This window comes from Bactrocera oleae, chromosome 4 (genome assembly GCF_042242935.1).
Source record: "Bactrocera oleae isolate idBacOlea1 chromosome 4, idBacOlea1, whole genome shotgun sequence".
Classification (NCBI taxonomy): Eukaryota; Metazoa; Arthropoda; class Insecta; order Diptera; family Tephritidae; genus Bactrocera; species Bactrocera oleae.
The window spans coordinates 31259354-31272540 of NC_091538.1; the positions used below are offsets into that span (position 1 = coordinate 31259354).

General features: G+C 36.0%; 1 protein-coding gene and 1 long non-coding RNA gene across 9 annotated transcripts in view; one reads left to right on the forward strand and one right to left on the reverse strand.

The window, feature by feature from the left end:
* Positions 1-13187, reverse strand: part of LOC118680134 (synaptic vesicle 2-related protein) — a 337472-nt gene that overhangs the window by 203268 nt on the left and 121017 nt on the right. The window lies entirely within an intron of this gene.
* LOC118680150 (uncharacterized) overlaps positions 4871-13187 on the forward strand; it is a 122417-nt gene continuing 114100 nt past the window's right edge. For 3 of the 4 annotated variants that reach the window (XR_011396274.1, XR_004975659.2, XR_011396276.1), the window contains exons 1-2: positions 4871-5139; positions 5222-5285. This is a non-coding gene — a long non-coding RNA (uncharacterized lncRNA). The remainder of the gene's footprint in view (positions 5140-5221; positions 5286-13187) is intronic. The other variant, XR_011396275.1, reaches the window with a different exon arrangement.

Consider the following 13187-nt stretch of genomic DNA (forward strand, 5'->3'; position numbering starts at 1 on the left):
CTTGCATATAGCATTCAGGACCCGGCGAAGGCAAGGGTTGCGGAGAGACGACGCGCCGCATACCTATTGAGGTTAGTGGAGGTGCAACCGCCAACCAAAGAGGGGCTAACCAAGGAGCTCCAAGCATCGATTGGCTGCGCGAGAGCAGTCATACCCAATTTTAAGCTGGCACCTCCAGTACAGGCTGCAAAAGACTAAGCCGTCAGCAAAACGACCGAAAACAAAGGGCGTGACGCCCGCAAAATCATTTGCAGAAATGGCCCGGAGCCGAATTGTCATTGGCGTTCTAGATGAGGGGAACCCCGAAGGAAGGATCCCCAGAGCCCAATGGAAATGGGTGCAGGCTGCGCTGACAAGTGTGGCGCTGGAAGTGCTACTTAGCAATCCAAGTCCGCCACCGGCATGCACAGATACCGGCTGGTACCAGGGCCAGATTAAAATGATTGCATGCGATGATGAAAGATCGGTCGCACTATACAAAGCTGCTATAGCCAAGGTAGGGAAGGTATCCGGCGCAAAACTGGTAGCAGTAGATAAAACAGACATACCATCCAGACCAAGAGCAAGGGTATGGATCCCGGCTAGACCATCACAGCGGGATCAGATTATGCAGCTCATAAGAGTCTGCAACCCGAGTCTGCCTACATAGGGGTGGAAGTTCGTCAAGGCATTTGACGATAGCGTAGCAGAATCTGCCGTGGAGACCAAAAGGGCCACGATGCTGATTCTGCTGTTACTAACAAGAGAATCCATCGAACCGCTGGCGAAAAGTGTCGGAAGCCGATGCTGCAGACCATCTAGCATCGGAAACAAGACATGCGAAGTAGAGGAAGATCCTATGGAGTCCTCGAGCGATGTGGAAAGTATAGAGCAAGGTGAGTGTTCTTCCGGGTCTGAGCTTGCTGCCAGACTCTCAAACTTGTATACTGAGAGAGAGCTTTTAAGCGACCCTCAGGAAGACGCAGATACAACATTTATTAATGCGTCTTCTACAAATTAACCTTCATCACAGCAAACTAGTTTCAGAAGCCCTAATTAACCGCGTGGCAATAGAACAGCCTGAGTTTGTCCTCATTCAGGAGCCATGGCTTAATGGAGGGCGTATTTGCGGACTGAGGACACTGAGCTATAGGTTATTTGTGGCAAAGAAAAACCTCAACGTTTTTATATTACATCATTACAGCACCAACGACAAAGAAACAGAAAGCTGGGAGACGAGCACGAGTTATCGGCTGGTGTTGTGCTACATGCGAGAATAAGCTGGTGAAACATCTGATGGTAAAAGAGATGGTACGGGATAGCGAGGCATCCAAGTGCATGATTATACTTGGATGCGACTCAAACGCGCATCATACAGTTGGGGCAGCACAGATGTCAACGACAGAAAAGAGATTGTCTCTATAATTACCTACTAGGCACTAAGCTACTGCTGTGTAATAAGGGAAGTACACCAACGTTTATAACAAGAAATCGACAAGAAGTACTGGATAACACGCTTGTGTCGGAAGTACTATTTGATAGGGTAACCCAACGGAGAGTCCTCGAAGAACATTCCTTTTCGGATCACCGATATATTTAATGTATATTAGAAGAAAGGGCCGATAGAGGCATTGACTTCAGGAATCATAAGAAAACGAACTGGCAGGTGCACATGCAAGAGCTGGGAAAACGTATCCCTATGATCCCGCCATTTTAGCCCAATAGGAACTAGGATCTCGACATCCTCGTTGTCCGATTCACGGATTGGCTAGTTACCATTCTTAAGGGGGCGCTGCAATTAAACTATATCCCTTCGCTTTCAAGGAAAGTCATACAAGTCAAAAGGACTTCAGACCAATTAGTCTTTCTCCAGATAAGTTGGGTGGTTAGCAGCATGCGTATTCTAAAGGAAAATCCACAGAAACAGCGCTGACCTCTGTGGTGGCGGCGATTGAAAAATCTCTGGAAATTAAAGAATACACTCTAATTGCCTTCTTAGATATAGAAGGAGCCTTCAATAACATCCAGGCTAGGGTCATACTGAGTGCGCTTTGTATACTTTAGACATTTGAACCTCTCAGAAAATTAATTGAACAGATGCTTACGAGCAGGTCAGTAATTTCAAAGCTGGGAGCGTCAACGAGGTGCAGATCCGTCCAAAGGGGTACACCCCAAGGAGGCGTGTTATCTCTACTTCTTTGGATCCTGACAACGAGTAAGTTGCTGTGGGATCTAGAAAAGAAGGGGGTACATATTGTGGCCTACGCTGACGATGTGGCAGTATCGGTTAGAGGTAAATCCCCGAATCTCTCTCAAGCCTTATGCAAACGATCTTGGACGATATAAACCCTTGGGCTGTCTCGTGCGGATTAAACCTAAATTCTGATAAGACAGAGCTAGTACTGTTCACCAGAAGGCATAACACTCCAGTAGTTACGGAGCCATTATTAAATGGTTGCAGACTAACAATTGGAGATAGGGCAAGCTACCTAGGACTATTCTTAGACAGGAAGCTTTCATGGAAACAAAACATGGATGCTAGGGTGAAAAAAGCAGCCACAGCACTCTACACTTGTAAAAGGATGGTGGTGGTGGCATTCTAGGACACTTAGATCGTTCCCGTTTCTACCCAAATCCACGGATTTCCGCAATCCAATAGAATTGAATTGGTCCACAATATTGCCTTCCCCACCAGACAGGTGTGGGAAAAGGACGAGGTGGACAGGAATACAGGAATTAGCATCTACACGGATGGATCCAAACTAGATAATCGAGTGAGAGATGGTGTCTTCTCTGCACCTTTGGACATCAAAATCGCGCTCCGCTTACCAGACCACTGCAGTGTTTTCCAGGCGGAGATCACAGCAATCAGCAGGTGACAAAAAGCTCACGACAAGGAGCATATATATATATACGGATAGCCAAGCGGCCTTTAAATCACTCAAGTCTCCTATGGTCTCATCAAAGATAGTGAAAGAATGTCTTGATATATTAAAGGATCTAACATTCTACTTCACGATAAACCTACAATGGGTTCCAGGGCATAGTGATATCCCTGGTAACTGGGAAGCAGATGAATTAGCCAGAACAGGTACCACTTTGCAAATAACGCCTGAAAAAGAGGGTATTTTTATGCCTCTGGCAACTTGCAAACACTTGATCAGCGAACATGCTATAAATATAGCAGAGTCTCGGTGGAGACAATCAATAACCTGCTCAACCAGCAGGCTAACGTGGCAGAAATGGAGCGTGAGTCGTACAAACCGACTATTAAAATTCAAAAAGAATGACATAAGAACTCTGATAGGAGTACTATCAGGTCACTGTCTAATTGGTAGACATGTCAGCAGGCTAGGTGTACCTTACAACGACTATTGTAGAAGCTGTCAGAAAGTAGAAGAAGAGGAGACTGTAAAACATCTTTTATGCGAATGTAAAGCTCTATACATTAAAAAATTCGCAACGTCGTGGGACATTGACGACATATCAGAAGTTGCTAATATAAAATTATTTGTAATGGGCCTCTTATAGGCCTAGGTGCGTCATTAGACAGCCACTCTACCTACCTACCTACCTATCTTTGTTTGCAGAAACCTTGGTTCCTGACCGTTTGGACCGTTGATTCTACAATGTACAATGTCGGTTTAAGATTTTAGTGAAAATTATTTTTACTTGGTTGAAATATTTGAATGCGGAGAAAATTAAGACATTGTCAGCGTAAATGACATGGTCTATGTAGGGGTTTTGAGCTATGAGAATACTGAGCTGGTTGAATGCTGTAATAAATAAGGTTGCTTCAAGAGAAGATCCTTGTGGTATGCCGTTGGGCAAGGGGTTAGTATTGAAGGTAGACCTACTGCAAATTTACGGTTTGAGAAAATGCCTTAATTAAGTCTAAAGTCTGTAATTGAGGTATTAGATTTGGTAGGCTTAGGGGTAGGGATAAGTATTTCTTTTTTCGAATCTTGGGGGAGTATGCCATGGCCAGACTGATTTTTAGGGAATGTGAGAGATTTTTTTGGAATGGGTAGGAAATTTTATCGGGGTTTTTCCTAACATTTTGCTGATTGTGGAATCAAATTCTTCTATTGAAAAATGATATTCTATCAATGTAGATTCAAAACACGGGAATGGGTTGTGATATGTGTGGGAAATAGTTTTACTTAAAATGGTTTTGAAACTACAGTGAAAGGTGGAATTGTGGGAATTTTTTGACTATGTTAGCGCAAAATTTCTCCTATCTGAAATTGGAATGTGCATTCTTGTATCTGATAAAACTGTCCATTGATCTGTTTTGCTTAATTGTAATCCAAACTGATTGCTTTGTGTTCCTTAAAGCATCAAGTTGGTTGGATCAATACGGGAGTTTGGTGGCAATTTGTTCGTGTTAGTTTGCGGAATAGAACTGTGGGAACCAAAACGATTATCTTTTTTATTTTAAACGCTTCCTCATTAATGTTATTATAATTATTATTTTTGTAATTGATAATGTGTCATTCAGGGTGCAATTTAAGCGTAAAAAGTATTTTTCTACAAAAGTAGGAAGGTTAATTGGCTTTGGGCAACTAGCATATGGACGAAGACTACCATATTTCTCTGCTCTGGCAAAATGTTTCAACAGAGTATAACAGTTTTGTTGTGTGTAACACTTGAAACTAATCCAGATAGATATAGAGTTAACATATGTATATTTATAAAAAAAATCGTTATAGATACACTATATATAACTCAAGAACAGCTAAACCGATTTGAAGGAAAATTAGTTCGGACGTAGCTTAGAATCAGGGACAGACGTAGCATACTTTTTATTTTTTTATGTTAAAGGTCAAAATAATTCATAAATAAAAAACTATCAGAAATGTTCTGCAAATCGTTTTCGGGCAATATTTTCACTTTTTTTTTCAAATCGTTTGCCATGTTCTGTAAACCGTTCCGTTTTCGTTTTATCGAACATCAGCGAATCGTTTTGTCGCCCTGTTTTGGTTATCGGACTCGTTACAAACAATTTTACCGTTTAATATTCGGCAACTGCCGCGGTAAAACTATTGCATAGCATTTTTTATCAAGTTATGCAATTATAATTACTTATTTATTTTTTATGCAGTATTTTTTTCTTTGATATTAATTCAAGTTACAATTTTTGGGCGTAGTGACCGATAAGTAAACAAATTTTTTTCTTTTATTGAACAAATGAGAAATTAATATTGTTTAAAATATTTTTATTATCTTACAATACATTTAGGTTATTAAGAAATTTGTATCATTGAAACCAGCGGTAAAGAGGTGCCCAACTTATTCCAGATATTGTACGTATATAATTGAGGTCGTGTATTGAATAAATTACTCAAATTTTAGTAGGTTTCAATAAAATAAAAGAACGAGTTATGATTTTGCGATTATATTGGGCAATTACTTATCAAAATCAATATTGTAACTTATAGCTAAACAAAATCGAATCATAAAGCAGCCACGCAAATATGCTGTGTTTGCCGGTTACGCAACGACATCCAGCCGAATTCAGCAATTGCTGCTGGTGTCGTATTTCTGGTCCACAAACTTGGAACCGTTGACTTTAATTAACTTATATTATAAATGATCACGTATGTATGTACATCATGTTCATACAAATGTATTTTAACAACTGTATTTGTTATTATCGTTTATTCTTAACTAATAATATTTTTATGACAAGTTTTTGGTTTTTAAAGTTACTTTTATTTTCGTATTAGCTTATATACATATATATATTTACACAATTCACAAGCTTCGTCCTATGTCTTATGTCGTATTTCAATAGACTTAAAAAATACGACGCTTGTGAGCACCCCTTAATTGTCGTATGTCATAATATGTAATTTTCTACACTTCACCAGCTGGTAGTGAAAAATTAAGAATACAAAAATTTCACGGGAAAGTGACAAAAATAAAATTAAAGCTTTTCACATTGCAACCACAGAAACAACAAAATATTTTTATATTTCACTTTTCTTCAACTAAATTTACCTGAATATCGTGGCTTCCTTCCATATTATTAAATTTATAAAATTTATTTATTTAATTAATTTTAGAACCTTAACGTCAACAATAAAAAAAGTAAACAGATACGCTGATAGAATAGCACACTTAAAAAACATACCTCGCCGTGTTGTATTTGTCGTATTTCAATTTTGTATGGGAAACAACAACAGTGAATAATTATATATTTGATTTGATAAAAAAATCATTAATACTTGTTCTTAAAAAAATCTTCATTTTCTTTTAAGAAATTTTAATACGGCCAAAGTCTTTTTTTAAGAAGTTTTTTTTTTCTGGAACCAATCTGCCGTGTAAAAACAGAATTAGGTGTATCGTATATCTAATATTATATCTATAAAGCCACCCGGAAGTTTGAAAATCTTATATAAGGTATAAGGGAGATAGGAATAGTATGGACACGATTTTATTATTTTTTGGTAATACCACATATTGTTAACAGAAATAATAAAGAATGCTCTCTGAGTTTTATTAAGGTACCTCACATACTGTTCAAAAATGAACATGTGCGTTAGGACCACAAGGTCCCCACTTAGACGGCGTGCAGCAATAAATTTAGTTTTATTATTTTACATATTAAGATAAGAAGCATGTTAGAATATACAGTCCACTAATCCTAAATATGTATGCTCAAATATATTAAACAGGCATACATACATACATAAGCAAACACATAAACAAATATACACTCATATGATAACTTGTAGACCTAAGATATATATTATATTTAGGCAATTGATTACAAGGCATACGGACATACACACACACACATGTATTGAGTTGTACTTAAAAACAACCCTATTTTACTTAGATAGTAACATTTAATTAGATAGTAAGATTTGTAAATAGTATATAAGCGATGCATTTAACAAAATAAAATTAGAATGAATAAGTTCTTAGCTCAATGAAGTCTTTTTCTGTCCCCCACCAGCGGTAAGGCAATTAGAATCTTCATTGAGTTTAATAATTGGTCTTACAAATCAATTATACACATACCATGACCAATATACGAGTACAAGGAGTAAAGTTAGCAGTATGTTTAAAAGGCTTGATATTAGGTATATGGGACTAGGGAAAGTTTCGACCCAATTTTATTAATTTTAAGCACAAAGGTTCACCGTTATTAGAAAACATGTTTACTAAATTTTATTAAGATAACTTAGATACTGACCAGTATATGCGGAATAAAGTCAACCACAAGCTCTCAAATCTTTAGATTAGGTATCAGGGGGCTAAGGGAATTATTTACCAAATTCAACATTTTTTTTTAACAAATAGACATACCAGGATAGGACCGAATTTTAATAATATATTTTCCTTCTGGGTGACTTTATACCGTATATATCGGCCAATGTGTGAGTTATCTCAATGAAAACGAGAGAACATGCTTTACTAATAACAGTGTATCTTTTTAAAATCGGGTGAAAACTTGACCTAGCTCCTATATAACTAATATATAATATGAATTTTCGAAGATCCGGCTTCATATATATTGGTGATAGTATGTGGGGTACCTTAATGAAACCCAGGGAGCATTATATTAGGATGTGGCAAGTCAATAGTATTTAGTATTGGCAAAAATAGATATAATCGGGTCAATACTACCCCAACTCTCATATGCTACATATAATGAATTTCGTTTTTCTAACAAGTTTTATGACCAATATGTCGTTCAGTGTGTGAGTTATATAGTTGTAAATTTAAAAATATGTTCCCGAGTAATGTCAAACGTTTGTGCAACTATCCCGTCCCTTTCTCTACTGTTGGCAGAGAAAGGGATTAAAATTAATAACGACTAAAATATATTAAAAAAAACTAAGTGAGTACATGACCTTCAATATTAATTACTAAGATTCCACATTTGATTGTTCTCCATTCGCGATTTCGTTAAAAGATGAATGTTGAATTCACCGGCTTTGATCTTTGCAAGTTGCAAAATTACCAAATATTCGGTTACACCCGAACACTTTCTTTTTTCTTAATTAGAGTTGTTCAACGGGACTAGCAGTACAAGCTTGTGGCACCGCGCTAGCATAGCCTCTGACGCATGAGCTACAAATTTACATAAGTTAATAATTATGGGAAAACACATGACTGTACACTTGATATCTAAATGAATCAAGTAAGGAAGGACTAAATTCAGGTGTAACTGAACATTTTGTACTCCCGTAAAAATAACAAATTTTAGTTGTTATATATTATTATATATATAATTAGTTATTAATAATAAATACTTTATCAATACTTTTCTTGAAAAGTATAAGAAAGTAACAAATTGTTATGGATTTACACAACGTTTTTTTATAAAAATCTTATTTTCCGTACTACAAAGTGTACTACAATAAAAGCTCAAGAAAGCATGAACCTGCATAGTGACACACATATGGTATTCAAAGGGTTCGACGCTCATGCAAAAATAAAATAAAATCTACTAAAAGAAAATAGATGTAAGGGAAATGAATCCAAGCACATTTTAGCATAAATATGGCTATTTATGTGTATTCCAAGCAATTAGTCGAGTGTTTTTCTTTTTTCCCTGATGTCTTTCCATTTTTGTTTTTTATAATCATGTTGCTACAGAGTATAATAGTTTTGTTCACTTAACGGTTGTTTGTATCACCTAAAAATATTCGATTTAGATATAGGGTTATATATTTATAAATGATTAGAATACTGAGAAGAGTTGAAATCAGAGTGAAAGTCTGTCTGTCCGTCCGTGCAAACGATAACTTGAGTAAAAACTGAGATATCTTAATTAAAAAATTTGGTACACGTGCTCCTTGGCAAAAAAAGTGAAGACGAGTTCGTAGATGGGCGTAATCAGACTACTGTCACGCCCACAAAACGCCATTAATCGAAAATCTATAAATTGCCATAACTAAGCCGCAAATTAAGATACAAGACCGTATCTTGGTACAACAAATCGCAATAATAAGGGGCACCTGTGATTTAAAAAAGTAAAAAAAGTGAGCATGGCCCCGCTCCCTAGTAGGTGAAATGTATAAATATCTCCTTAACTATATCACCCAAATTTGCACAGGACATATCATTTCCACATCTCTTGTGACAGCATAAGAATATGTGAAATCGAATGTAACCACAATAGCAACCAACGACGAACTGCACTGAACACACCCAAAGCTTTAAGCTCTTCTTTTAAAATCATATGTTTTCTGTATCTTTGACATGTAAACAAAATTAAAATTCAAAATATGCAAAAAAATTAAAAATCAGAAACATGGGAAAAAATTTTGTTGCAAAGCCATTTTTTGGAAATTAATCTTTAATATGTGAAATACACATGCACAAGCATAACAAACCAAAATACACATACATACGCACATTTAGGTAGATAAGATAGATTCCTCATTTTGTGTTTGTTTATGTTTATATCTTTTGTCGAAGATATACATGTTCACGGATATTTGAACAATTTTCCTTGGTATTTTTAATACCCATAGAGATAGAAATATATGCTTTCCCTTCCTTAGTAACAAAATATTTTAAAATTCTTTGCTAAGCAAATTTCTTGTTTTATATTTATTTTCTTTTAGTTGATTTGAATATTTTGCATCAAAACCGTGATATGGGAAGCAGGTGGGGTTATCACCCGATTTTACTCGTTTAACACTGTCGGTAGGAGCACTAAAAGGATTTGTCTTCAGTGAATTCGGTTATTATAGCTTTAGTGGTTTAGTAGATATTCACATTAAACCTATATTTTATTTACGATTTTTTTGAGGTTTCCTACTTTTTAAAGAAAAAAACACAGACAATTCTAATTTAATGGGGACTGTTTATTATTATTCGAAAAAACATTCTTTGGCATTTATTTCTTCAAGATTATCTCTTTCAAATGTTGGCCGCGGCTGCGTCTCAGAGAGTCCTTCCGTTGAGTACAAATTTCGATGACTCGTTTGAGCATATTCGATCATATCGACTGGTAACTGGCGAATGACACGGGTGATATTTTGCTCCAAGACCTAAATCGAAGCAGGATTATCCGCATATCCGTTATCCCCACAGGAAAACGTCTAACAGTGTGATATTCCACGATCTTGGTGGCCAATCGATCGGCCCAAAACGTGAAATTATCTGCTCACCGAAGTGTGCTTTCAATAAAGCCATTGAAAAATCACAATGTGTGAGAAGTGGCGCCGTCTTGTCGAAGCCGAGATCACGAGCTTCAATTTCAGGCATCAAATAGTCGGTTATCATGGCGCGATAACGGTCGCCATTGACAGGGACGGTCTCGCTGGCATAATTTTAATTAATAGACTAAATTCTTCCATTTTCGGCAAATAACAACACCTAATTCTGATTTTACACGGTCTTTTTTTAAATGATTTGATGATCAATTTGAGGAATTCCCTTTTTGTGGATACAAGCAAGCTTTCTGTTCAGAGCAATTGTAAATGACAAAAATTCCCTTTTCGTGCATACAAACATATTTAAAATGTGTTAATATTTTGTGAACTATCAATGCAATCAGAAGTGCTTGGTAAAGACATATTTTATAGGCCAATTTGTTTTTTCTACGTTCCATTAAATTTAATTTTAATGTTTAAGTTAAAAAAAAACCAAAAAAAAATTGTATATTCATTAAGTTATTGCTGTTTTACATGATTGTTTTTAGTTTCTGAACTTGCCATATATGTAATTACCTACCATATACGTTTAAGTTCAGAGTACATATCTTTTTTTTCTCTTCAATAACTATGCTTGTGTAAATACACATTTAGGCAATTCACAAGCTTCGTCTTATGTCTTATGTCGTATTTCAATAGTCTTAAAAAATACGACGCTTGTGAGCACCCCTTAATTATTATATGTCATAATATGTAATATTTCTACACTTCACTAGCTGGTAGTGAAAAATTAAGAATACAAAAGTGCCATGGGAAAGTGAGAAAAATAAAATTAAAGCTTCTTTATGTTGAAACGGCGGCGTTTTGATTTACACTGCAACAAAATCATTTGCAACCACATAAACAACAAAATATTTTTATATTCCACTTTTCTTTATCTTAATTTACCTATATATCGTGGCTTCTTTCCATATTATTAAAGAAATTAATGAAATTTATTTATTTTATTAATTTTAGACACCTAAACGTCAACAATAAAAAAAGTAAACAGATACGCTGATAGAATAGCACACTCAAAAAACATACCTCGCTGTGTTGTATTTGTCGTATTTCAATTTTGTATGGGAAACAACAACAGTGTCGATATGACAGTCATAAAAAATAAGACAATATGACGATATGACACAATATGACACCTTGTGAATTCCCTAATTGATTTTATTTTTTCTTTTTAATTTTATATTTGTATCATAGATAACATAAGAGCTTTTGTTTAGGTAAAGCCTAAAAGCCTGCTAGAAAAGAGTTCTGTGAGGGATAAATCATATTTTACTATGTGACATCAGTCTCAATAATAAAACAGCAACTACATCAAATGAGTACATACTCATCCAGCAAAACCAAGTACTGTTCCAAGAGGATCAACAACGCACCCAAAATGAACAGCAGTTGTTTAATCAATGACAATATGCCTCTAGTCAATGGCAACATGCAGATAGCGAAATTGCTTGTCTTAATTCTCAACTTATGGACATGCAAAAATAAATTGATATGCTCAAGGCAAATCTACCTAAAGGAAGGCCTTTTCTAAGTGCCTCGAGAACCGCAACTCCTGCATCCTCTAGAGCTAGTAGACCAGCTCCAGTAAAATAATGTGGGATGGATGAAGGTGAGCTGACTATCTCTAATGGATTAGAGAAAAACATAAAAATAAAAAAATTAAAATAAATACAACACCCTCACCAACCACTTTAAAGAATGATATGCAAACTCCCGAAAAAACTAAAAAAGAACCATTACCACCACCTATTGTTGTACATGGAATCAAATCATATGAAACCTTATACTGCCTGATAAAAGAACATATATTGAAAGTTCCTTTCAAATGAAATTAATCAACGACTCAACGGTCAAAATTAATTGTAGAGAGTCAAATGATTATAAAGAAACAATTAAGCTACTTAAACAAAATAATTTGGTTTTTTACTCATATGAAAATAAACAAAAAAGACCAGTAAGGGAATGGCTAAAAACCTGCACCACTCATGTAATCCTAGCGTTGTTGGATAATTTTTAGCTGAAAAAGGGTTTTAAATTATCTCTGCTATCAATAAATTGTCATGGGAAGAAAAAAGGCCTTTAAATATGTTTATGTTGACATTTAGCAACGAAAAAAATATAGAAAAAACAAATAAGGAAGGCCTAAGTTCGGATGTAACCGAACATTTTATACTCTCGCAAAGTCAAATGGTACACTCGTTTGAGATTTTTGTGGATTGACTGATATTTTCGGTAGAGGGTCAACTATAGGCACTGGGGTCCACATATTTAGTACTTAGGGGCTTGAACAGTTGTGGTTCGGTTTAGACAATTTTTGGTCACAAGGTGGCATACTTTAAACCCCGATATAATCATTGTTGCTTGATATGCATAGTGGGAAGTGAAAGAATCAGATGGAATTGAAAATGGTGTTATATGGGAAATAGGCGTGGTTGTAGTCCGCTTTCGTCCATTTTCGCACTATAATATAGAAATATGAAAATAACGTTATGTACCGAATTTAGTTGAAATTGGTTAAGCAGATCTCAAGATATGGGTTTTCACCTAAAAGTGGGCTGTGCCACGTGGTTCCTATAAAGTCATCTCATACCATCCCAGAGATAAAATTTAATGTCTCTGGCGTGTTTAGTGCTTGATTTATCGCGCTTTTAGTAGTTTTTAACAGTACCGTTATATAGGGAGTGGGTGGGGTTGTCATCCGACTTCACCCATTTTCACACCGTCGATAGAGATGCTGTAGGTAGAGGTTGTAAACACATTTGCTTCCAGTGAATTTTGTTATTATAGCATTAGCGGTTTAGGAGATATGCACATTAAACCTATTAGAGGTGGGACCACGACCACTTTAAAAAAAAAAATTTAACTGCAGATGCCCCTCCCTAATGTGATCCTGTGTACCAAATAACAGTCTTGTATCTTATTGCGGAACTTAGTTATGGCAATTTGTTTTTGATTAATGGCGTTTTGTGGGCGTGGCAGTGGTCCGATTACGCCCATCTGCAATACCAACCGTCTCACGGTATCAAG